We start from the raw sequence: 23,816 nt of genomic DNA on the forward strand, positions 1-23,816 counted from the left end.
CGCCTGTGATATGTTACAAAATGAAGCCCAGATAAATCCGAAAATCATTATTTAGTGCTTCAAGAAAGTGAAATATAAAGTGACCGGAAATACCATCTTAATTTCATCCATACACTTTTGTGTTGTAATTATTATCGGCACGATAGAGATTACACAAAATCTTCAATTATAACGTATCAAAAGCATTTCTATTTTTTGGTTGGTTTCAGAGTTTTTAGGTTGACAGAAAGGCATTCATGTACATATTTCATCTCTAATTATTTTTTTTAAATTACATATCTACAACGTTAGCATTTGCCTTTAATGCCGAAATAGGCTGCAATGTTATACTTGTTACTTATTGAATTGAAATAGCAAAGTATATATTTAATACAGGGATTTATATTTTTGAGCACCCTGTACCGGTTTCACGTTGGCTACTAGCTTAGCCATGTGTGACATACGTGAAGGCCAAACATGTATTCTCTGATATGGTTTATATTCTGAACTTGTTGCTAGTTGACGCATGATCAACCATCGATTCTTAATGGCGTTCCGTATGACCAGATTAACCCTTTGCCTGTCGGTAATTTTATTCTCGTGACTACGTGACCGAACATGCCATCCACGACGTTCGAATGGGTTAGAAAATGCATGTATTCAATTAAATACAACGAATTTTTCAGACGAAAGTCAAGCGGGGAGACTTTCTTCTGCGGTTCATTATTTAACCTGCAATGGGTGTATCGCGATATAATTCGAATCGTGCCATCTGGTTCTTTACCACTTTTAGAATTGTGTTCCTGCTTTTTAGAGAAGGTCTAAAATGTAATAAATCTGACAAAATTTTTATTAAACGGCTAAAATTGAAAAAACGCGTCTGGAGAATTTGAAAGAATCTGTATCAATCAATTCCATTTGTAAATCGATATCTTACAAATCGGTGGCCCGATTATAGATAAAGAAATACGTATTTTAATTTCCTGTATTCGATTTCAGAGCAAGCCAGCCGTAGGATTGGATCCCGTTAATGTCTTACGATGGCATTGGAAAGCACAAAGCGTGAACAATGAGTATTGAGCTTAGTTTTCCCGTCACCTCTTTCTTCGATAATTGCTCCCCATCTATTTTGAAATCTCCAGCTCTACTGTAGCGGTGGAGTTTCGGTGAGAGAACCACGTCCCCCATGGTCATGTATATACTTTTTAAAAAGCAAAATGTATTGTTTTATTTACGCCATGGTAATTCCATCGAAGTGCATTCCTTATTATGGTCAATTTGTTATTTTCATTATATTTGCATTCCAGAATTTAAAAACGATGATGTTATTTTCATATTGAAATAATTCTTATTATCCAAAACCAATTATTTATTGCCTCCTTCCTACATACTTTATCATATCCAAACCAAATAAAAAAAACACTCTTAATTAGCTTGAATCACCAAACGAATCTCGAACTTACCCTACTTATCCTGAACCGTTGCCTTTTACCATTCCAGATATCAGCAACAGAAGTTCGTCTAATAAGCAGGCTGTAAAGTCATTCCTTAGCTTCACTATTAAAAAGCGCATACAATTATCTTCTGAAAGAGGCATGTTAGTTGTTATGATGTGTTTATTCTTACGCTTTTGAAATCGTGAATGCTTACAAGTTTGAAGGATGAACGTACTATATCATGTAAAGAAACAAAGATGAAATATGTACAAACCCATATATCCATCTCTGCCGGTTGTGCAGGATTTCTGCGACATAATGTATCAAGAATACAATTGGTTAAATATGACATATATAGATGTATTATTGAACTTACTTGTTTAGATTGAACTGAACGTAGTCTTTCGCTTTGCCTCCTTTCGCAACTAGCCCTTTCATCTTGCTGAAATCATCCATCTTGGTAATAACGTGGACTACTCGGGAAGATGATGAAATAGATCTTTGGGTCGGCAAATAACACCTCAGAAGTCCAATACTCCAATATTGTTACGAATCAGTTGGTTGTCAACAGGCCACGAATCGGTGTAATGGTTTGTGATAAAAAGGGGCCTTCCAATCCAAGTTGTTAATGCTCTTTATCTTCTCACAGTCACCGTTGATAATGATGGAGTCAATGATACTGACTTCGAATTTATCTTCAGGAGTGGTAGCAAATTTGTTCAGCCCTGATCGAAAAGTACTCTTCGAGGTCCACGCAGTCAAGCTGAAAAGATGGATACTTTCACCGAGTTTTAGAGAACATTATACAAATATGCGGTCGGTAGTTAGGGCTTTGCGATATTATCTCTCTCCTCGTGCAAATGAGCGTGGATTTGGAAGTGAAGCGCTTAATTGTGACGGCAAAGTTATTTTCTAGATTAGTGAAGAGATTAAACTATATCGAGAACTTGAGAGTAGTTTGCAACAAATGCTTTGTTGAGAGAGTGATGACTTTTTCTCTAATTTTAAATAGTCTTTTCTCAAAAACAGTAAATTGGGTTGGGAGCCCTTCCTCGCGTCCACGTCTAAATTCAGGGGCAGACTAGATTGTACTTATCTTGCGCTGTAAAGCTCTTATGGGTAATGTGTCCAGCATTAACACATTTAATTAATGGGGAAAATGGTTTGTCACTTTTTTTCCTTAGGTTGGTATATCAATAGAGAAATCATGTACAGAATGCATGAGATTTTTTTTCTTTGAAATATGATGGCTCAACAAATGCTGGGGGATCTTGCCAATTGTAACAAATCGCGTTCGACGAAGAATTTGAACCTGGAGGGGAGATGATGATGATGGCTCAAAAAAATGCAAGGTGATCCTGTCAGTTATAACAACTCGCGTTCGACGAAGAACCTGAACATGGAGGGAAGATGGTAGTACCTTCTAAAGACTTGGATCAAAATTCGGCCAAAGAGGGATCTATTTTGTACCAGGATTCTTGCGAGAAAGGTTGGTTGTGAGAAGATGATCATCATACGTTGGCAACTGGTGAAATCGCGGATGAAGACAAGTCAAGATGAAAATTGATAAAAGAAGCTGATGAATATATATTTAGAATGACTTTGACTTTTTCTATACGCTGTGTTATCTATTTCGAAATCTTTTCCACAAAACCGATTGAAGTATATAAGGATATATCTGAAGCGGGATTATCTCAAGATTTCTTATTCTAGAGGAGGGAAACGTGGTACCGGAATAACACTTCTATAAAATTCATTTAAAAAAAAAATCATTCAGGTCCATATAATGATCAACAATATCATCCGAAGGAAAATAAGTGATGTTCTCTCAAAGGCGCAACAATATGCCTGACCAGTCCATCATTTCTTTATCATGATGATCTGCTTTGGGAAGTAAAATTTTTAATTCGAGAAAAGGATGATTTGTATATCGTGATCCAAATGATTCTCTCCGTATTTTCTCAATCTTTTCGAGTAAGCTAAACCTCCTTTAAAAATAGGTACCAGTATTGACTTCGTTTACAAAGAGGAAAAACTCAATGAAATGTTCCGAGGTGAAAAGTAATAGGCGGCAACTTTTTTTCACGAGAGAGGACGAGAGCGAGTGTGACTCTCTCCGTCTACTGGTGAAATATCGAAACTAGAAATTAGCGCTCAACGACCTATATCTTCCCGGCTTTTCACGCAGAGTGAAGTCGGAGACAGAGGAGGCGGGCTTGCTCGAGCTCACATCGCCCATTAAGCTAGGGAAGTGATCCCGAAAATGTGTGTGCGTTTGGATGTGCGTGAGCGTGTGTTCGTATCTCGCGGACTGTTGGTTGAGAAAGAGAAGATAGCGGACGTGAACTGGCTGATGGCGTGTTTCTTTCTCATTGCGACGCCGATATGAGGGAGAATGAAAGTGTAAAATGGGCATTGCGGATCGATGCTAAAGCTTTATCTCGTTTTCTCTGGCTTCCCAGAGATTTCTTCGTGACTGCTCTCATGCACAAACATCCAACGCTTTCTCTCACTCTCTCTCTCTCTCTTTCTAACTTCCCAACCCCACCCTTTCGCGCTCTTTTATTTATAATTGATATTCATATAAAAAAATGAAAATCCATAATTTATTGTTCGAAATAGACATGAAATAAAATACTCAGAAAATTTGCTTTGCCCAATTGATCGTGGGCCCTGCAGCCACTGTGCAGCGCCAGATCGACGAGGCTCTATCCCTTTAATCGTTGAACGCCAAACAGGGTAGCAGCAACTCCCATCTTTTAAAGTCTTTGTGAGACGGACGCTCCACCAACTGAGCCAACACACCGGCTATATATGTGAAGAAAAGTAATGCAATTGTTAAAGGGGCTGTAAAGCCCATTCGCAAATAACTCTTGATAACTTTGCGACCGTCTGCAACAGTATTTTTCCCGGTGTTGCTCGATCAACCGCTTGGTGTATAGCGAGCGCTCATAGTCGTTGTATACGATCGCACGAACCCGGGATGGTCGTAACTAGTCGCATCTGAACTTTTAAAATGTTCAAAATCCAAACACAACCATACTTCCATCGATTCACTGGCATCAAATAGTACGACCAGGCCGACTGTTTGACAATCGTACGAGTGATCACATTGCTTCTTGCACCTTTCCGACTCTCACGACGAACACAAGGCCGTGCCGTGCGACCAAAAGGTTGCAAGTGGTCGCAGAACAATTGTGAAAGGGGCCAAAGCAAAACTCCTCTCGACAAGAGAAGACCCACTCATTTCGGAGTGCGATTTCAATATTTTTAGAGTGGATTTGATCTTTTTTTCGAAAGCAAATGACTATAAAGAATACACGGTTCACTTTAAACGGACATACAATGATCATTACGATATGGATGTATAATTCCATGGGAGCAAATTTCCAGGGGCTTGAGGATAAATCCCTCCTCCCAATACTTGGCCTGGGTTATTATCATCCACAATAATAAAGATACAGAGAGTAAAATATGATCATAATCATAATTGATGATGATAATAATGATACTATGATATAATATAATCATACATTGGCGTACCGTGGGTCACTGCATGGGGGGGGGGGGCGCCAGTAAAAATTTTGAGTCAGTGATGTAGATATTTTAAAGGGATATGTATCTCACTGATCACACAATGCGAGCGCGAAGCGCGAGCTGAATTTTTTTTTATATTCAGACCTAAAAAGGGACATTAGAAGCAAATTTTCGTAATCATGATACGCACATGTCTCGCTAAAATGACATTGCGAGCGCGAAGCGCGAGCTGAAACTTTTGTATATATATCTTTATAGTACCTATACCACTTTCAAGAAAATTATATCACTTTTTGATTCCTATCTCATATCAGTGTTCAACTTAAGAATATGTTTTATTATCCTGAGTTTTATCAATTTCTATAAAGTGATGTAACCATTAATTCATACATTTCGTCCCTGTATCGTGTACTTTATTTGTTGTTTTAATACTTGAATTTAATTACATTCACTTTATTTCTTTGTATAACGTATTGTAAATGTTCTTGTATTGCATTGTATGAATTTAAACACATTTTGTTAGATATTACTTGATTTTCATCTCATCTATAATATATTATTGATTTGCATGTATTTATGTTTTTAATGTCAGGACCATGATGTAAAACAGCTTTTAACTGATCTTGTCATCCTGAATAAATATGTTTTAAGAAATAAATAAGTATATTGACCCAAACAAGGGCATTTTAAGGACTATATTTTGGGAAAATATACATAATTCATCTCACCATAGTCATCTAATGCGAGTGCCAAGCGCTTGCTGATTTTGTTAGAATTATATACATCTAAAGACATAAGGCACTTGTAGTAATTGTAATCATGATTGAAATATGCATCTCACTATTCAAATATTGCGAGCGCGAAGCACGAGCTGAAAATTTTTACGAAATTCAGACCGGAAGAAGGACATTTTAAGGCCTGTTTGTAGGAATTCTCGAAGATCATAAGTACATGTATTTCACTAACCAAATGATACGAGCGCGAAACGCGAGCTGGAATTTTTGTATATATTGACCCCAAACAGGGATATTTTAAGGACCCCCCCCCCCGTAGTTACGTTAATCATATGACTTTGACTGGCCTTGAGGGAACACCAAATATTTGGCCCGCAACAGAATCATATCATGCACATTGGCCCGAGCCTCTATGCGGGCAAAATATTTGATTTTTCCCGCCCTTCCCGAAAGAATAGCCAGTCATCTACCTACAGCTGAATAATGTGTCATTCAAGCTATATTTTGGAACAATTCACATGCCTCTTTGCCTACCACTACTTCTAATGTCAGGTTATTCACGAACTTGGCTAAGTAATCATTGCTATTAAAGCAATTGTGATGTAAATTGTTACCGCGCAGTAACGCCGCAGTTTACAATACAACGCGGTCATATTCACTGAAATGGCGTCAAAACCTAAAATACAACAAATGTTATACTCACAGGTACATGGTCAGGTGATGGCGTATTGACCTATCACTGATTCGAATCTAAAAAAAATGTAATATAATGTAAAATAATATAGGATATTTTTCAACAAACCACCCTATTAGGGTATTCGTATAGCGTATATATCCATTTTATTAGGTGCTTAAGGCGCTCCGATATTACCACGGCTAATACTTACAACTTTTTTTTAAGGAATTACCTCCTGTCGGTAACTTTTCACTTCACTTCGATTAAGTGAAACACATTCTGGATCGATCGAAAAATATTTTTATCTGAATAATTAAAGTAAAATTCACAAAGCAAAATGTTGAAAAATTCATAAAAATTGGATAACGAAAAACGAAGTTATTGAATTTTATTTTTTTCAATATTTTGTGAAAACAGTGATATTACATCGTCATGACTTCTTATTAGGTGGGCTGATGAAGTCACATCCCAAATTTCTCTTACTCATGTTATTACCACTTGTTCATTGCTACCATCCTGCATGTGAAGACTCTACAGATAGGACTATGGTACATGTATGCCAATGCTGTATTGAGCACACACTTTAAAAACATCACTTTTTTCCCAAAATTACATACAGTTGCAATTCAATTTTCATTTAGTAACTTAGAATATTTTTTGTATTGACCAGAGACTGAAGCTTTCTACCATGGGTCCAGCCCCCCACCCTTCAAAAGAAAACAAAACAATTTTCACACCTAATGATAAAGGGAAGGGTGAAATATAAATATAAATACCATCTCAAAATTTATCACAAATTTCTGTAATAAAACTTTACAACAAAATCGCCCGATCCGCTTGCTCGCTCACAGCTTTTTCTTATAACGCCCTTAACACCACGTCATGCACATTATTTTAAACCCATTACGCTATTGCCCCACCCAAGAGAAAAAAAACACAGGGCGCATTACCTGTGTCAGCCATCCCCCGGCCGTGAACACCAATCGACGCCCATGTGCAGTTTACTCCAAAGGGATTATTCTCGAGTTTCACTCCGGAGGGAGAGTTATTAGGGAACAGATTTAGGTCTTTTACATTTACAGACAACATTTTTCGTATTCGGTTACATTTCGTAATTCCGAAACACGTAAATTGCCTATACCTCGCTGTTCGTTAATCCGAAAACGTAAAAGGGTTCGTCAATCCGAACATATGTGGCGTTATTCCGAAGGTTCGATAATCCGAAAACGAAATAAAGTTCGTTGTTTCGAAGGTTCGTTTATCCGAAAATGAAATAATGTTCGTTAGTCCGAAACCGAAATCAGGTTCGTTAATCATTTCGTTTTCGGACTAACGAACCTTCGAATTAAGAACCTCATTTCGTTTTCGGACTAACGAACCTTCGAATTAAGAACCTCATTTCGTTTTCGGACTAACGAACCTTCGGAAATACGAACCTTCGGAATAACGAACGTTCGGAAGTACGAAGATATATGTTCGAATTCGATGGGGGGGGGGGGCGTTGCCCGATAGCAACAATCTTTTGATTTTGGCGATGACCAATTCTTCCGCTTCCGCGCTAACTAGAACTCCCCCCCCCTCTCTCTCTCTCTCTGTCTCTCATTTCATCCCATACATAGTCAGTGGAATTCTGACACACAAATGAAAACGTCAAAGCAGTGTTATTATTCCTGTCTTGATTTCCACAGGGAAATAAAAACCAATTTGGGATTATAGTCGAAGATTAAAAGCTTCGGGCCTTCTTTATTTACTCATTCTTTAGTGATGCCGATTGAATAGCAATTAACTTGCCCCAACTGATTCGCTAGGTCCTGGTCACACTATAATCTGTGGGCTCGGTCACACTTGGTAGAGATGTTACCCCTACGGTACGTTCACAAAAGATGACACGGAATTAAAATGCTGTGTTAATTTGAATTTGGATTTATATCTGAATTCGAATTTGAATCTGAATGTAAAAATGAATTTAAGCTTAGGTATGTGAATTTGCGTCCCTAGGCATCTAAATTCAGAGAAATGTCAGTATTGAATGGGTGATTTTTTTCGCTCAAGATAAAAATAGGGAAGAACATAAAGCCATGGTCCTATTTTCATATTCGTTGTGACTTGGGCTTTCCTGCATAATCTTTGCGATTCACATGCGTTTCATATTCATCAAGTATTATCATTCGTTTTCAGTCACTTTTCTATAACCACTGATATTTATTATTCGATGATCAAAATTACCATCATCATCCTTGTACTTACTCCGAATTACTCCGAAGGACCATTGTAAAAAATTTAATATCTTCCGGTAAATTATAGGGGATCGGATGATAAAAGAGGCCACCCCTATCTCATTTTTTTTTGTGGGGGGGGGGGTATATTCCCCAATCACCCGGCATCGAAACCAATAAGCGATCAGGCGCCATTACATTCATTTACGTAATCGCTATTACTTTTTTTCTCAAATATCAAAGAGCTGCCACTTTTGTTATGTACTACATGTATTGAAGAACATATGAATAGAAATGCCAACTGTTACGTACAATACCAATGCATGTAAATGCTTCTCAGTGATTTACATGCCATCCAATAACAGTAGAACAATAGATGGATGCCCTACTGAAATACCACTGACTATAGAAGAATGTCTCTGCTCTGAACTTCTGTCTTCAAAGCCACTTCCCCACCTAGCAGCAGAGAGCAGAGAGCATCTCCCTCGACTCTCAAGTATAGGAAACATACATTTCTCGGAGCCTTTTCACACATGAAACTTGAACCTTCATTGTAATGATGATTGCTACTGTAATCGTGACTGTGATTAAGCGTTCTTGACTCTCATCATGTTCTCGTTCGGTTTCACACGTGCTAAATATTTGCATTTAGCCTTCTTGTTCATCATTCACGATTCACGATTCGTTTTACCATGTGAAAGGGCGGTATGTATATTTGACATACACTCGAAAAACAAATCAGTCAAAAATGACTAGTTAACAGGGTTGGCTGGGTGCAACTGTTATTCTAGTCATAGTTGACTATTTCCTAGTCATATTTCACTATTTTCTAGTCATATTTTACTTTGTTCTAGTCATATTTTACTAGAACAGAGTTATTTCTGACTAGAATATATGTCAGACATGTGACTATCAGTGATTGCCATATCAGTTGCTCCCAGCTGACTACTGGTCAAGTCAATTTGACTGATTTGTTTTAAGAGCGTATAACAACTGTCACCATAAATTTTTGCCTTCTTTTTGTCTTCAGTTTTCATTTTAATTGTGATTATTAATTAGAACTATGGTAACGTCCTACTTCTTCTTCTAAATGTTTAGTTGTTTTGTTTTGTCTCATGTCGGCTATCTTTCTTAATCTGTTCAAACTTAAGGCATATTATTTTTAGTACAGTTTTTTTTTCTTATTTTATTCTTCAATAATATTGTAATTATTTAAGAAAAAAAATGCATAGGATGTCCTTTGTAATTTTTTATTTGACTTGTGTTTTTAAAGGAATTGGGGTGTTGTAGAAAGGGTCTTGGTAGTGACTGCGAAAATACGTTTATTTTATTTTTTTTTTCTTGTCAGGAAACAGTCACCCTTTCATGTTGTTTAAGAGTTGGGGCCGAGACAATAATGCCGCTGATTGCGTTGTAGTGTACCTTTGCTGTGGTGAAGACGCCTATCATAGACGCCAGCACCTGTGTTTCAATCACCCTTTCTCTGGCATTGACTAAACACTGTTCCTGGTTTACATCACGTATTGACCCAAAACGACGCTAAGAAAACAAAAATAGGACGTTGACGGTAAGTTAGATGGGTTGAAACGATGTTATATGCATTAGTACATGTGATATATTTTTTTTATTGTTTTGTTCTTCGTCTTCATTTGTTAAAAATTCAACCTAATTATCTACTAATCTATGTATTCATTTTTATTCAAATGTTTATGCAGACATTGATTGGTGTACTTGTTGAAATATCATATCTATTCATGCATTTATATAATTTATGCATATATATTTATTCATTTATCAATAAATCAGTTGTTTTTATCACTGATTCAAATATTTATATACTTTTTTATGTGTCTATCTATTCAGGTATTCATTTATTCAAATTGTTTATTCATTGATATATATTATTGGGGTATGATTATAAGCCAATATAATGATAATGACGCTGGAACCTGACACGATTATGGAAGCCATGAAAAATGAGTTTATATCATTCTGCCTGTTGTATTGCTTAAACCGTGCCCACTGGTTAACCTCAAGTATTGACCCAATACTACGCTAAGAAAAGATGGGATGTTAATGGTAGGATAGAGGGCTTTTAGTGGGATTGCAATGATGTTATTTGCACAGAATTTAGAGTGCTTTTAGCTCGGATTACACACGGCCACTTCCCCCGATCCCGCCCCGTGGTTACGGCTCGTCGCGGCCGGGCAATTGAATGATGAAGCCGTGTGTAAAGAATAGATAGATCAAGCCAGTGAGCAACTCATATCATAATTAAATTGATTTTCAGGATTCCCTTGTGTTTTCGATCCATGGAAGAGGAATTGGTGTATGTTTTAAAAGAAGTAAATGAATGTACCCGCTGCAGATCTGAAATAAATTAGACAACCCCTAACAATGGAATACATGTAGTTCAAAAAGTTCATTTTTTAGCAACTGCTTTCATTTTGATATACATGTTCTTGTTTTGGTGCATTTTTTGTTGCTAATTGAATTTGGTGTAAATTTAATTTATGAGCGCTTTGGATCACTTGCGCAAAGCGCGTTAAAAAAATTACAGGAATTTCGTACTTTCGATTTTGATTTGATTTGTTTTATTCTGCATCCATAACATTCGTATAATATTTTTTTATAACATAATAAACATAATATATTAGCATTTTTGGCATGAATCATAAATAAAGAGTACTACAAACATAATTCCAGACTAAAGTGATTATTTATATGGTATTCAGAATTTGCAGGAGGATTGTCATCATAAGCAGATTGCTTGAAAAAAAAAATGACAGTCCCAAAGTGTACTAATTGAATTAACCAATACATTTATAAAGCAGAATGGGCATATATTTCAAATACGAAACATGCATTCATTGAGTATTATAGTATGAAGATGATAAAGCTAAGGGTGACGGTGATATGATGATGTTGATCATGATGATTATGATGATCATGAAGGCCATGGAGATGATGATGGTCATGATGAAGATATTGGTAATGACTAAATCGACGGAAAAATAATATCACGATACAAAAAAAATTTACTTGAAATATATTTTGATAATAACATAGATTTAACGTTTGCCTTAAATGAGTGAAGAGACGAAGATTGTTTTACAGGCTCTGGTAGAGAGTTCCACAAATCTGGACCATGGTGTCTTATGGATCTCTGCGCAATAAGCAATTTGGGGTTGATTAAATGGAAATTTAAACAGTTACAGGTAGGGTGTGAATGAATAGATGTGTTCAGAGTATAAACATTGTGGAATGAAGGTGTGAGCATGTTATTTACGTACTTAAACATAAGTAGTAAACTTTGAATAGTATTTATGTCAAATACTGTTAGAGTATTTAGTTTATGGAATAATGGATTTGTGTGTGATAAATATTGGAAATCAGTACAGATTCGAATTGCTTTTTTCTGTAATAAGTATATTGTATTAATTTTAGTTTTTGCACATGTTGCCCAAACTATGTTGCAATACGATATATAAGGCAATATTAATGCATTGTATAGTATGACAAGAGTTGTATGTGGAATTATGTTTTTCATTTTGTAAAGTATACCGTACTAGTAGTTATACAACGTACATGTTCATTCCAATTTAAATTTTCATCTATTGTGACACTCAAAAACTTTGCTTTCTTTTTTTCTTTTGAGAGGAATATTGTCTATGTTTATATTGTAAGGAAATTCGTTACCATGTGAGTGTGTAAGCTTGAAATATATAAAGTTTGGTTTATCTATATTGAGTGAAAGCTTATTACACTTATACCACAAAGATAGTTTTGGTAATTCACGGTTGATTATATCTACTAAAGTTTCTAAGCTATTATGTGAACAAAAAATGTTGGAGTCATCTGCAAATAATACATATGATGATAAAGGTGTTACATAAGTCAAATCATTGATATATATTAAAAAAGCAAGGGGTCTAGGATTGATCCTTGTGGAACTCCGCATTGTTTTAATTTTGTAAGCTCTTCTTTCAAAACGTTATAGAATTCGGCTTGTTTCCAAACGTGAAAGAAGACAGATTAGAATTTTTCATATGTGATTTGGGTTTGATAAATTACAAGCAAACTTTCACTTGAGAATCCTTTGTTTTATTCGCAGTAAGATTATTTTGAATTCGTTGATGATATTCGATAGCAGGATAATGAATTTTCCAGGGGATCCATTATACTAGAGCCTTTTTTAAAATGATCTCATATTCCCATACCTTATATATATTTATTAAAAAAACATTCTTTTCTCGATAGAATTTAACGTTTTTATTCTTCCTCGCAGAATATGTTTCTAGGTCTTATCTTCCTTTTTATACTATCTATATACATACAAAAGAATAGTAAACAAAGAAGAAGAATATGCCTAAAAAGAAGAAGAAAAAATGAAGACAAAGGAGAAGAGCAAGAGGAGGAAAGAAGGAGAAGAACAAGAAAAAGAGAAGAACAGAAACAAGAAGAAAAAAGAGCAGAGGAAAACAAGCAGTAGAAGAAAAAGAAGACGAAGAAGAAAACGACAAAAATTGTTCGTGCAGTTTGTCTATACAGATCATAACTTTAAATTTGATTAATTGCCTCTCCAGGGAGGGGGTGGGGTCGATTGTATTGTTGTACACATGCCAAATTATTTCCAAACACCCCCTAAACGATTTTTTTTTCTGTGTGTAAAATAACCCCTTAACAATTTTTTGCGGGCTTTATTTACACAATTTTGCCCCTAAACAGGTTGTCGCCAGAATATGACCTCGGGGGGAAAAATGTTTGGGATAAAATATACCCTAAACACGTGTTGCTGGTCTTTAAAACAAACTTTGGAAAAAATACCCTAAAAACGTTTGACCCCGCGATTGACCATTGACCATTCTTTCAAAACAACCCCTTTTCTTGAAAATCGCCGTGTTTTTGATACCCTTGACGAGTGCACGCTCGGACCGCGTCCAAAACTATAAAAAAACATCCTTTTAAACGCGTTTTTTTTTTGTGGGGGGGGGTCAAACATGTGTAGAGCAATATATTTGACCCCCTCCCCGGTGGCTCTCAGCCCGTTGACATTAAGCTAAATGAGGCTTTACCGCTTATTACTCCGTTTTCATCATTCCGACACAAGACGGCGCTATCATGAAATGAGGCTCTGAAACGTGATGATGAGATACCTAAATCAAACACAAAATCAAATATCCTATGATGCAGAATGTTGTACTAAATTCAACCATAAACAAGAATATAATTCTTGTATTTGTATTTTTGATTATTTGTTTATCTATTTATTTTTCTATTTAATTTACTTCGTTATTATTGTTTCTGGGGAATGGAAAGTAACTAATGTGGAAATAAATAATAGCGTCTGCTTCATGTGTTTCCTTAAATAATTAGCTCTGAATGATCTACAATTGGATTACAACCGTTTTTACAGTCACACACACGCATACACACACTCTCTCTCTCTCTCTCACATACATAATAAATCATCCTTAATTTAAACTATGTTTCATTTAGGTCTTGAGTCAATTGGGCAATAAAATATCATAAAAAACAGTTTTTTTTTTACTGCCAGTCTATTGCCCCATCCACGCAGAAATTACAATATTTTCTGTCATTACTTGTTTTGCCCCCCCCCCCTTTCACCCATGGATAAAATATCAAAAAAATAAGTGCCTGTTTTATAATACTTTTAATTTGTGATAACTAAGTACAAGACAAAGAGTTATCTCTTTATATCTTGCTGTTCACCACGTTGCCAAACTTGACATTCACACGTCTTAGTTTTCCCATGTTTTAAACGGTCAAACATTTTTTTTTTTCATTTTCTTTTCTTTTTGTTTCCCTTCTTGCATTTCAAACTTGCACAGTTTTGTATTTACTGAGAACTAAATCCCCTTTCAAATAATCCATGTTTAATCAAGTTCGGGGTTTCCTTTTACATTGTAACGCAAGAGGGCGCTGTCATAGAATGATGCTCTGCAAAGTCGACTCTGCGAGACAGTTTTTTTTAAAGGTCAAGTCCATGAAATGAAACTTCATTTTACGTGACAATGACGAGAAAATCAAAATATTTCTTATTTCATATAATAAAATACAAAAGAAATAGTGAGTGATTGATGTCATCAACTCTCATATTTGGATGTAACTGGCTCGTTCATATAACTATTTTGTTGAAAATAAGCGAAACTTTAAAATGCCATAACTTTCTTATTTTACGTCCGATTTTGCTAAAATATTCAGTGTTCTGCTTGTCTAATTTTTCTCTATTGATTCAAATCAACATTTTTCTGAGGTGGACTTGACCGTTTTTTAAGTTATGCATATTTATTTGTACTGGCATTCTGGTAGTCTGCTGTCGTGTGCATATCCTTCAATAGAGTAGGTTAAGTGGTCAGAATGCGTATCCTATAATGCTCTGTATGCTGAAGACCTATACTTGTTTCAATAGGGGTTAATTGCCTGAAAACTGAAGCAAGCAGTTGCCGTCGGATCAATGTTTAATACTTCGAAGATGATTTATGCAAATTGGACATTGTTCAACAGCTTCTATTTAAATTTACCTCGAGGATCAGTTTCAGTTTTTCTATTCAATTAATCATAAAAAACAAAGAAAAGATACAATGTAAAGCAATTATAGGTTTGGACCCCTATAGGAAGCAATGCGTGTGAATTGGGGCCTAACATATATACAACATATTTCAAATAATAATACACATAATAGGGCCGGGGAAAAAAGGTAAAGAAATTAGCTGGCCATCATTCGACACACACACACACACACACCGAGCACACCATACAAGCACACATCCCAATCATCTCAAAGCAGATCATGCAGAAAGAAAGGTGAAAAAGTGGGAAAGTGAGATAGAGAACAATAGAGAGATAGAAAGAGGAAAGGAAAAGAAAGAGATAGAGAGGGGATAAGGAGATCAAAAGAATGCAACAATACATCAACAATTGGATAAGTCTCTGAAAACATCTCTTTTATATAATTCCCTAAACCCTGACAAAGTGGTACTAGACCTGATATTCCAATATCTTTGCCTCTTGTTCTTCAAGCACTGATTGAAATTTGCTGAGTCGAGTATCAACATGGTTTGTAACTAAGACCAGGAATCGCTTGTCATTTAGAATATCCTTTCTGACAGCAGAGATCAGAGGGGGTGTTGAATCTTTTTTTTTCTTTCCCAGCTCTAGTAATGATTGTATTATCTTCCATGGTGAATGGATTTAGGTCTGTAGTTCAATAGTCTAGATTTAAATGCTGAATAGAAATAGATTATATAGGCCCTCACCTCAACAAGAGATTGGAATCCAGCTCACAATGGGCTAGAGGTGCAAAAACTTTTACTCACAATGGACTGTTGAAGTCAAACAGTATTCAGCTATGTCCAGAGGTATTCAAGGTATGAATGACTTTGAACTGCAAGCAATGAAGCTCAACAACACAGAAAGGCTGGAATGGGACTGAAGCTGCTCAACCGCAGAAAAGTTCACTTCATAATAGATTTGTCTAATAGATTTTTCTCTCCAATCCACGACCGCTTCAAAAACGCTCGGGTGGTGTGACAAGGCCTTCGATTACTAGGATTACAGCGCACACGCATTGCAAGGAATAAATTCCTGCCAGGTACCCATTCACCTCACCTGGGTTGAGTGCAACACAATGTGGATTGGTTTCTTGCTGAAGGAAATTGCACCATGGTTGGGATTCGAACACACGACCCTCCGTTTCAAAGTCAGAAGACTAATCCACTGGGCTACAACGGTCAAAAATTTGCAATTTATTTAACCGGTTCACACAATTGTGTGTGTCCTAGTACGTCCTTTAAAATCTAACCTACTTACTATCTTAAAGGACAAGTCCACCCCGGCAAAAATGATTTGAATATGAAGAGGAAATCCAACAAGCATAACACCGAAAATTTCATCAAAATTGGATGTAAAATAAGAAAGTTATGATATTTTTAAGTTTCGCTTCATTTCACTAAACAGTTATATGCACATCCTGGTCGATATGCAAATGAGGGGACTGATGACATCACCCACTTACTATTTCTTTTGTATTTTATTACATGAAGTATGAAATATTTTTATTTTCTCGTCATTTTCATGTGAAATGAAGTTTCATTCCTCCCTTAACACGTGGAATTCCATTATTTTAACATTTTGTGGTTTGGGCAAGGAGGTCCTAATTGTCAAATTCGTAAAAATTGAAATGTTGTATAATTCAAACAATAAAAAAACAAAAGAAATAGTGAGTGACATCATCGACTCTCTCATTTGGATGTAACTGGCTCGTTCATATAACTATTTCGTGAAAAATAAGCGAAAATTTGAAATGTCATAACTTTCTTATTTTACATCTAATTTCGATGAAATTTTCAGCATTGTGCTTGTTTGATTTTTCTCTATTAATTTTAATGAACATTTTTTCTGTGGTGAACTTGACCTTAAAGTGTTTTTTTTAACTCCCTTAGATTGGTAAAGTTTATTTAGTTTGTTCGGTTTTCTGTGGGGGGTGAAGAGCGTAGGCCTATGCATAACATTTTGCTTGTATAGTTGAGGCCAAAAGTTTACATACACCCAATTTAGTAAAATTTGTTCAATTGTCAATTATCGTAAACTTCACTATATCTTCAAAAATATAGATAATACCGTACCATGACGAGATTGGTATCAAATGAAAGAGCGTATTAAGCTCTTTCACATGATTGGGATGGTCTTAGAATTAATGTATTTTTAGTTCGAATTTTCTTTGAAGAAAAAAGTGCTATTCGTGTCAAATGAATTCTATGTTTTGTTATTTGTTCAAACATCGTATCATTGAAATAAATAAATGTCAAATCTACATATATGCTTTATTATTACGTGTTCTACCATGGTATTTCACCACTTTACCCCAAAAATGTTATCTGAAATGTTTGTGTTGAGAAGTGATAACACAAATATGGAATGAGAGCAGGTTTTCGCCCGTTTTGATACCTATACACGAGAGAGAGAGAGCCCTATGGCCATAGCCTACATGAACATGCTTTTATTCTAGAATCTGCAAACCAAATGTCAAATAAATAAATAAAAAAGAAACAAGATAGCTTTACACCATGTCTAAAGAAAAGAAGTGGCACAATAGAAACGGTTACTTGCAATGCCACATTTTTGCCTTCGAATCCTGCATTTTTTTTAGTAATGTTCGCACCAGCGTGACACCGTTATTGATAAAAACGCTAGTAATTGCTCTGTGAAGGCAAAACCAGGTTTCAAACACGAGCCAAGGGTTGTGCATATGAAATAAAGCAATTGCTGAGACATGATATTTTGCTTGGCTAGCAAATGCTTACGCCTAAAGTAATTGCTACTTTTTATGCATCTGACCCAATGAATAGAGGAAATAAACAAATTAATCAAAACAAAAGAGGGGTATATTTTGCGATTTGAGTTTCAAGATTTTATTGAAATGAAGCACACAATTAGCCAATCGGGAAAGATTGAATAATCTCTTGGATACCTAACAATCATATGAGAGCTACAGGGGCGGATCCAGGATTTTGAAATAGGGGGGGGGGCGCCAGCGGCGAGGGAGCGAAGCGACCGAGCGGGGGGAGGGTGTGGGAGGGGGGATCCCCCCCTCCGACGGCAAGGACTTTTTCAAAAAATCATGTCCAAAAGTCGTATTTTGAGAGCACCTTTAGAAGAAAAATGCACACTTAAATCACTGTAACTTCATGAATAAAAGACACATACTGACTCATTTAGGAGCTGGTTTCCAGTCACACACCGTACAAGCGGTCATTCAAACATACATTTGGCAAAGGCTCTTCACTTGCTTGCATCGTGTGATTGAAACGTCAAATTTAAATGATACGAAACTGAGACTTGTAATCGATAAGTTCCGAATAATCCATTCTGTTTATTGTCATTTGTGTATTTACATTGTGTGTTTCAAACGAGAATTGTTTAGTCGTATGGCAACATGCATAAAATTTGGTTCTTTTTCCCCCAAAATGCACAGTAAATTGTTACAAACTACAGAAAAAAAACGACATCATCTTCTGGTAATCAACCTTTTCCCTCGTATTATTTTCAAATCATCTTCAATAATCCAGTCATTCTGCACAACCTCAAAGTAATATAATGCTTCTTGAGGGGATTCTCATCATTTTTATTGTTTACGTTTTCGATTTTGCTGGCAATTTTTTTTTAAAGATATATTGTAATCAGCAAACCTATAGATTATCAAACATTAAAAATGGGGTAAGGGGGGGGATTAATGTCACAATTTACGCTGACATATAGCTGCCTATACACAGCAAACGCGGAGTGGGGTCGACTGGTGATTGAGAATATACAATTTTGCTCCTTGATAATTAGTTGGAATGATTGCTTCGGCGAAACTTAGTTGGGGCGCCCTGGATAATATGCCTCTGAATCTACCAGAAAGTGTAAAAGTTAGTTTACATTAAATACAAATATGTCTGACCTATACATTTCAGTGAAAACGTACATGACCAAGGCAGAATGATAATGCTGCGCACGTGGCGCCCGATATAGGGCTTCATCTTTGAGTGAAGAATAATCTCGGGATAGACATTATCATTCCCATCGTTGACACTTTCTCTCGCGATCTGTTACTTACAATTTACATGTATTTGCCATAAAGACGGACAAACGCATGTTACAAAAAACACAAAATTTCGGGAAAAAATGATATCCAATCCAACATCTTCACACTGGTCACTGCACTGCAACTCCCGATTACAAGTGGTGCAACTTTCCAACCAATCGACTTGCGCGCCCTGGAATTCCGGAATTTACATACATGTATTGCAATACAGTATGACAGAGGTGCATTTGTGCGAACACAAAGGCCATGAGCGTAAGTTAAAATATAGTTTTGACTAGATCTAGCCCTTGAAATTGACTACATTGTACCAATCCAGTAAATATAACCATCCAAAAAAAAAAAAAAAAAATCCGGCGAAAATAGGGGGGGGGCGCGCCCGGGCGCCCCCCTCTGGATCCGCCACTGAGCTACATGTATATCCGTAATAAAGCGGCGTTCATACGTCGAAGTTTGAATCGCGATTTCTTAAATTTCACCTTTCCCCCGTGTTTGTGAACGTCCTTTTTTTAATATCTAAAAGAAACGTGCTTCAGGAAACTCACTAAATGTGTATCCTTACGCTGACTGATGTTATGTCATTTTCAAATAACGTTTCAGCTTTGCCGTTTAGGGACCGTTTCACAAAAGATGTCAGCAGACAAAGATGTCTATTCCGACATTTACCATAGCAAAAGTCAGATGTCAGTAGTTCTTAGCCAATCAAAACCAAGGAATCTAGTAAAGTATTCGTACTGACAGTTTTATTCAGTGCTGACAAGTTTCACGAAGCGACAAGTTGGCTTCTTAGGAATGCCTAAAACACAACTGTGATTTATTGATTGACGATTAAACACTATAAGCTATTAACACAACTTGATTCATATACTGAGGTATGAATTAACATTTTATAATCATAGATCGGTGAACTTGTAAAACATATATGAATATATATTGAATATCCGAATGCATGTTAAGCTAATTAATTTCTAGAAATTTAAGTGGCTTCCATGGAAAGTACTTTTTACAAATTAGTGATTCAAAAGGCTTATATACAGTGCGTATCAAAAAAAAGTTTACACTTTGAAAAAGCCCTGGGAATTAAAAAATATACAACATGTGGGTAATTTTTTCACATATAATTATGGGTTTGGGTCTCATCTATCCAATGAAAGTAAAAGTTTTGACAGAATGTTACACTTGAGTGAGCACTCTCCATTTTTATAAAGCTCGCAGAAATGCTTGTTTTCACGCTGTGTCAAGGGGAAAGGGCAAAATCAAACTTACCCTGCGAAGTATTTCTCATAAATTTCCCTAGCACCCTTTAGCCAATTGAAATGAAACGGATACATTCAAGCATTTTGTAACAATTTTGCTACCAAAATTTGAAATTTCAACACTTAGTAAGCACAACCTTTCGCCTTTTTGTGCCGGCTTGATCTGAGGACCTAACTGAATCTGAACAAAAGTTTATATCACACTTCTCTAGCATTTTTCACTAAGTTTTTATCATTTAAAGTTGGTTAACATTTCATTTTTCATTTAATACTTGTTTCTCCTCACTTTTCCGAAGCTTGGCAATGAATAACAAAATGAAAATCAAGCCTAAGCCATTTCATGTAAATCACAGCTCAGTGTAAATCAAATATCGTCACGATGGCCTCAGTGTGTGGGGGAGTGGGTTGGGTGCAATGCACTCTTCGAAGTGTTTTGGGCAAGGAAACAAGTAAGAAAAGGTAAAAGATATCTTCAAATCAATTTTACTAGCTACTTTCCACGTGTTCTTCATGATTAAGGTCTACTTTTATTTGCATAACTATTTCAAAGTTCTGCGCAAATCATTTTTCACCAACTTTTCAAAATTAAGTGGTGCTCACTCAAGCGGAAATATTTTTTGACAGTTATATCATAATTTGCTTAAATAGATCTGTACCAATGCTAAAATGTGGAAAGATCGTCAGGATATTACAAATATATAATTTTACAGGATTTTTTCTAAGTGTAAACTTTTTTTTGATACGCACTGTAGAATTACCCAATATCGATTTCATTTTAAGGCCGATAGCCCTATAGTATCATTGCTTCAAAATACTGTAATATAATTTTCCTTTTCATTTCATTTTCATTTATTGGTTTTTACAACATTTTTCATAACAAAATTCTGGACAAGAAAATACATATCTGAAACTTTACATCAAGATAATGAACAATAGTTTTGTATATAAATCCTCAAACATATCTTACGTAAATGAAAATCATTAAGTGGTATTTTCTGTTACACAATAGATTGGACGGTTGCAAGGGTCGTCACAAAAGCAAAGCTGAAAACGTAACAGCCCTGGAAAATAGCCAAAATAATTAATGTCTCCTGTAATTAAACGTGCAGGTGCATGAGGGACTGGGAGGGGGGGGGGGCAAGGGAGATGCTTGGTCCTTAGCATGGAATTTTAGAAAATAACACATTTTGTTGTTTGATTTTAATTTATACATGTTCTAGATAAAAGTCAATGTCTATAATGATAACAATGGTATTGATTTTCTTTTTTTTTTTGTTAGGTATTGGTTTAATTGCAATTCTTTTATAGTACGTTTAAAGGAATCTTGTCAGCTTGAGTGAATCTGGCAATGCATTACAAATATCAGGTCCATGATGTCTTAGTGTTTTATGTGCAAATAGTGTCCTGGGATTGTTTAAGTGAATATTATTGCATGTTCTTGTTGGATATGAGTGTAAATTGTTATCATATGAAAATAAATCCGTGAATACTGGTGGAAGCATGTCGTAATTATATCTATACATAAACAGTGCTATTTGTAAAGTATTAATATCATTTATCTTAAATATTTTCAGACGAAAAAAAGGGTCTGTATGTGAAAGATATGCAGATTTCGAACAAATTCTAACCGCTATCTTTTGCAATAAAAGTACATGATTAAGCCTTGTCTTGCAGCTATTTCCCTAGTCCACGTCCTGGACGATTTTTACTGATTGGGCAAACCATAACCAACACACACACGCCCGGGCCCACGCCCTCCACTGATTCACTTACCCCCAGTGATTCACCTTACCCACTGATTCACTTTCCCCGAATGGGGTTGTAGTGTGTTGGGTGTTTGGTAGTCGTGTCGTACAAAATTAACAACAGTCCAGGAGGTGGACTACTATTTCCCCAAATGAGGTTACAGTAGTGAATATATGGTAAAATCAATGTATTATATATCATAACAAGAGATTTCTCTGGTAAGATTTTTTTAGTCTACATAGTATTCCAATTCCTTTAGCTACAGAGGAAGACACGTTGCTTATGTGTGAGTCCATGATAAATGCTTGTTTTTTGTGATATCAAGGAATTTTACGTATTTTTTTTTTATCTAACGGCACATTATCAATTTTTATATCTTGTGTAAAATTTTCATTTCTGTGAGATGATTGAAAAATGCATAATATTAGTTTTACTTATGTTAAGAGATAACTTATTACATTTAAACCATCATGAAACTTTATTTAATTCTGGTAAGTTCTTGTGAGATAACAAAATATTAGTATCATCGGCAAGTAAGGTGAAAGAAAGAATGGAAGATGAATTTACTAGATCATTAATGTATACTAAAAATAACAAAGGTCCCAGTATAGAACCCTGGGGACGCCGCAATCGATAAACGATACAGGAGATTTAACATCATTGATAAAAACGATTGTTGCTTTAATATTGGAAAGATAACTCTTAATCCATGACCAAGCAAGGCCCCTTATCCCGTAATTATACAACTTATGAAGTAAAATACCATGGTCAATGGTATCGAAAGCTTTACTTAGGTCCATAAATGAAGCAATTATGGTGTGATTTTTTTTGAAAGTGAGTTTACAACTATATCCATCAATTTGGTTATTGCGAAAGCGGTAGAGAATTTGTTTCTGAATCCAAACTGGGCTGGTGTAACCTAATAATCCGTATATTGTTTTGTTCACCTCCATCTTCCGAGATCTCCCGATGTTGACCAATGAATAACGGAGCCTCGCCATCTTCCGAAATCCCATCATGTTGTCCAACGAATAACGGAGCTTCGGCTTGTTCCAAAATTCCATTTTGGAGTACTTCGCCATCTTCTAAAATTCCATGCTGGTCCCTATTTGCGGCAATTGTTTGCCCTTCTCTTGTTCTTCCTCCTGAAAAAGTTCAGAATCAACATTGATATAAGTAGAAGTATGCACATAGACTAACAAATATGATGTTATTATGAGAAAGTAAATATCCTGCCTGAAAATGTGAATGTTTTGGTACTTTATATTGTTATATTTAAAACCTATGGGGCATTTTCATGGTAACGGACGTTACACTGTACAATTTTACACGCCTTCCTTTGCATGTGTGATTATCAAATGAAAAGTTATGATTATCTCTAAAAACAACAATTAATGGGAATTTGCTTGATCAGGGTTTCGTGCTTTCCTTTATTTTAATACACTAGAGAGAGAACCCCATGCTGTAGTCTACATCGACATGTTTTCATTCTAGAATCTGCAAACCAAATGTCAAATGCTTAACAAAAAGAAAAGTTAGGTTCACACCATTCTAAAGTAAAGAAGTTTCATGAAAGAAACGATAACTTGTAATGCCACACCTTTGCCTTCGTGTCCTGCCTTTTCTGTGA

Source organism: Lytechinus variegatus, chromosome 9 (assembly GCF_018143015.1).
Source record: "Lytechinus variegatus isolate NC3 chromosome 9, Lvar_3.0, whole genome shotgun sequence".
In the NCBI taxonomy this organism is placed as follows: domain Eukaryota; kingdom Metazoa; phylum Echinodermata; class Echinoidea; order Temnopleuroida; family Toxopneustidae; genus Lytechinus; species Lytechinus variegatus.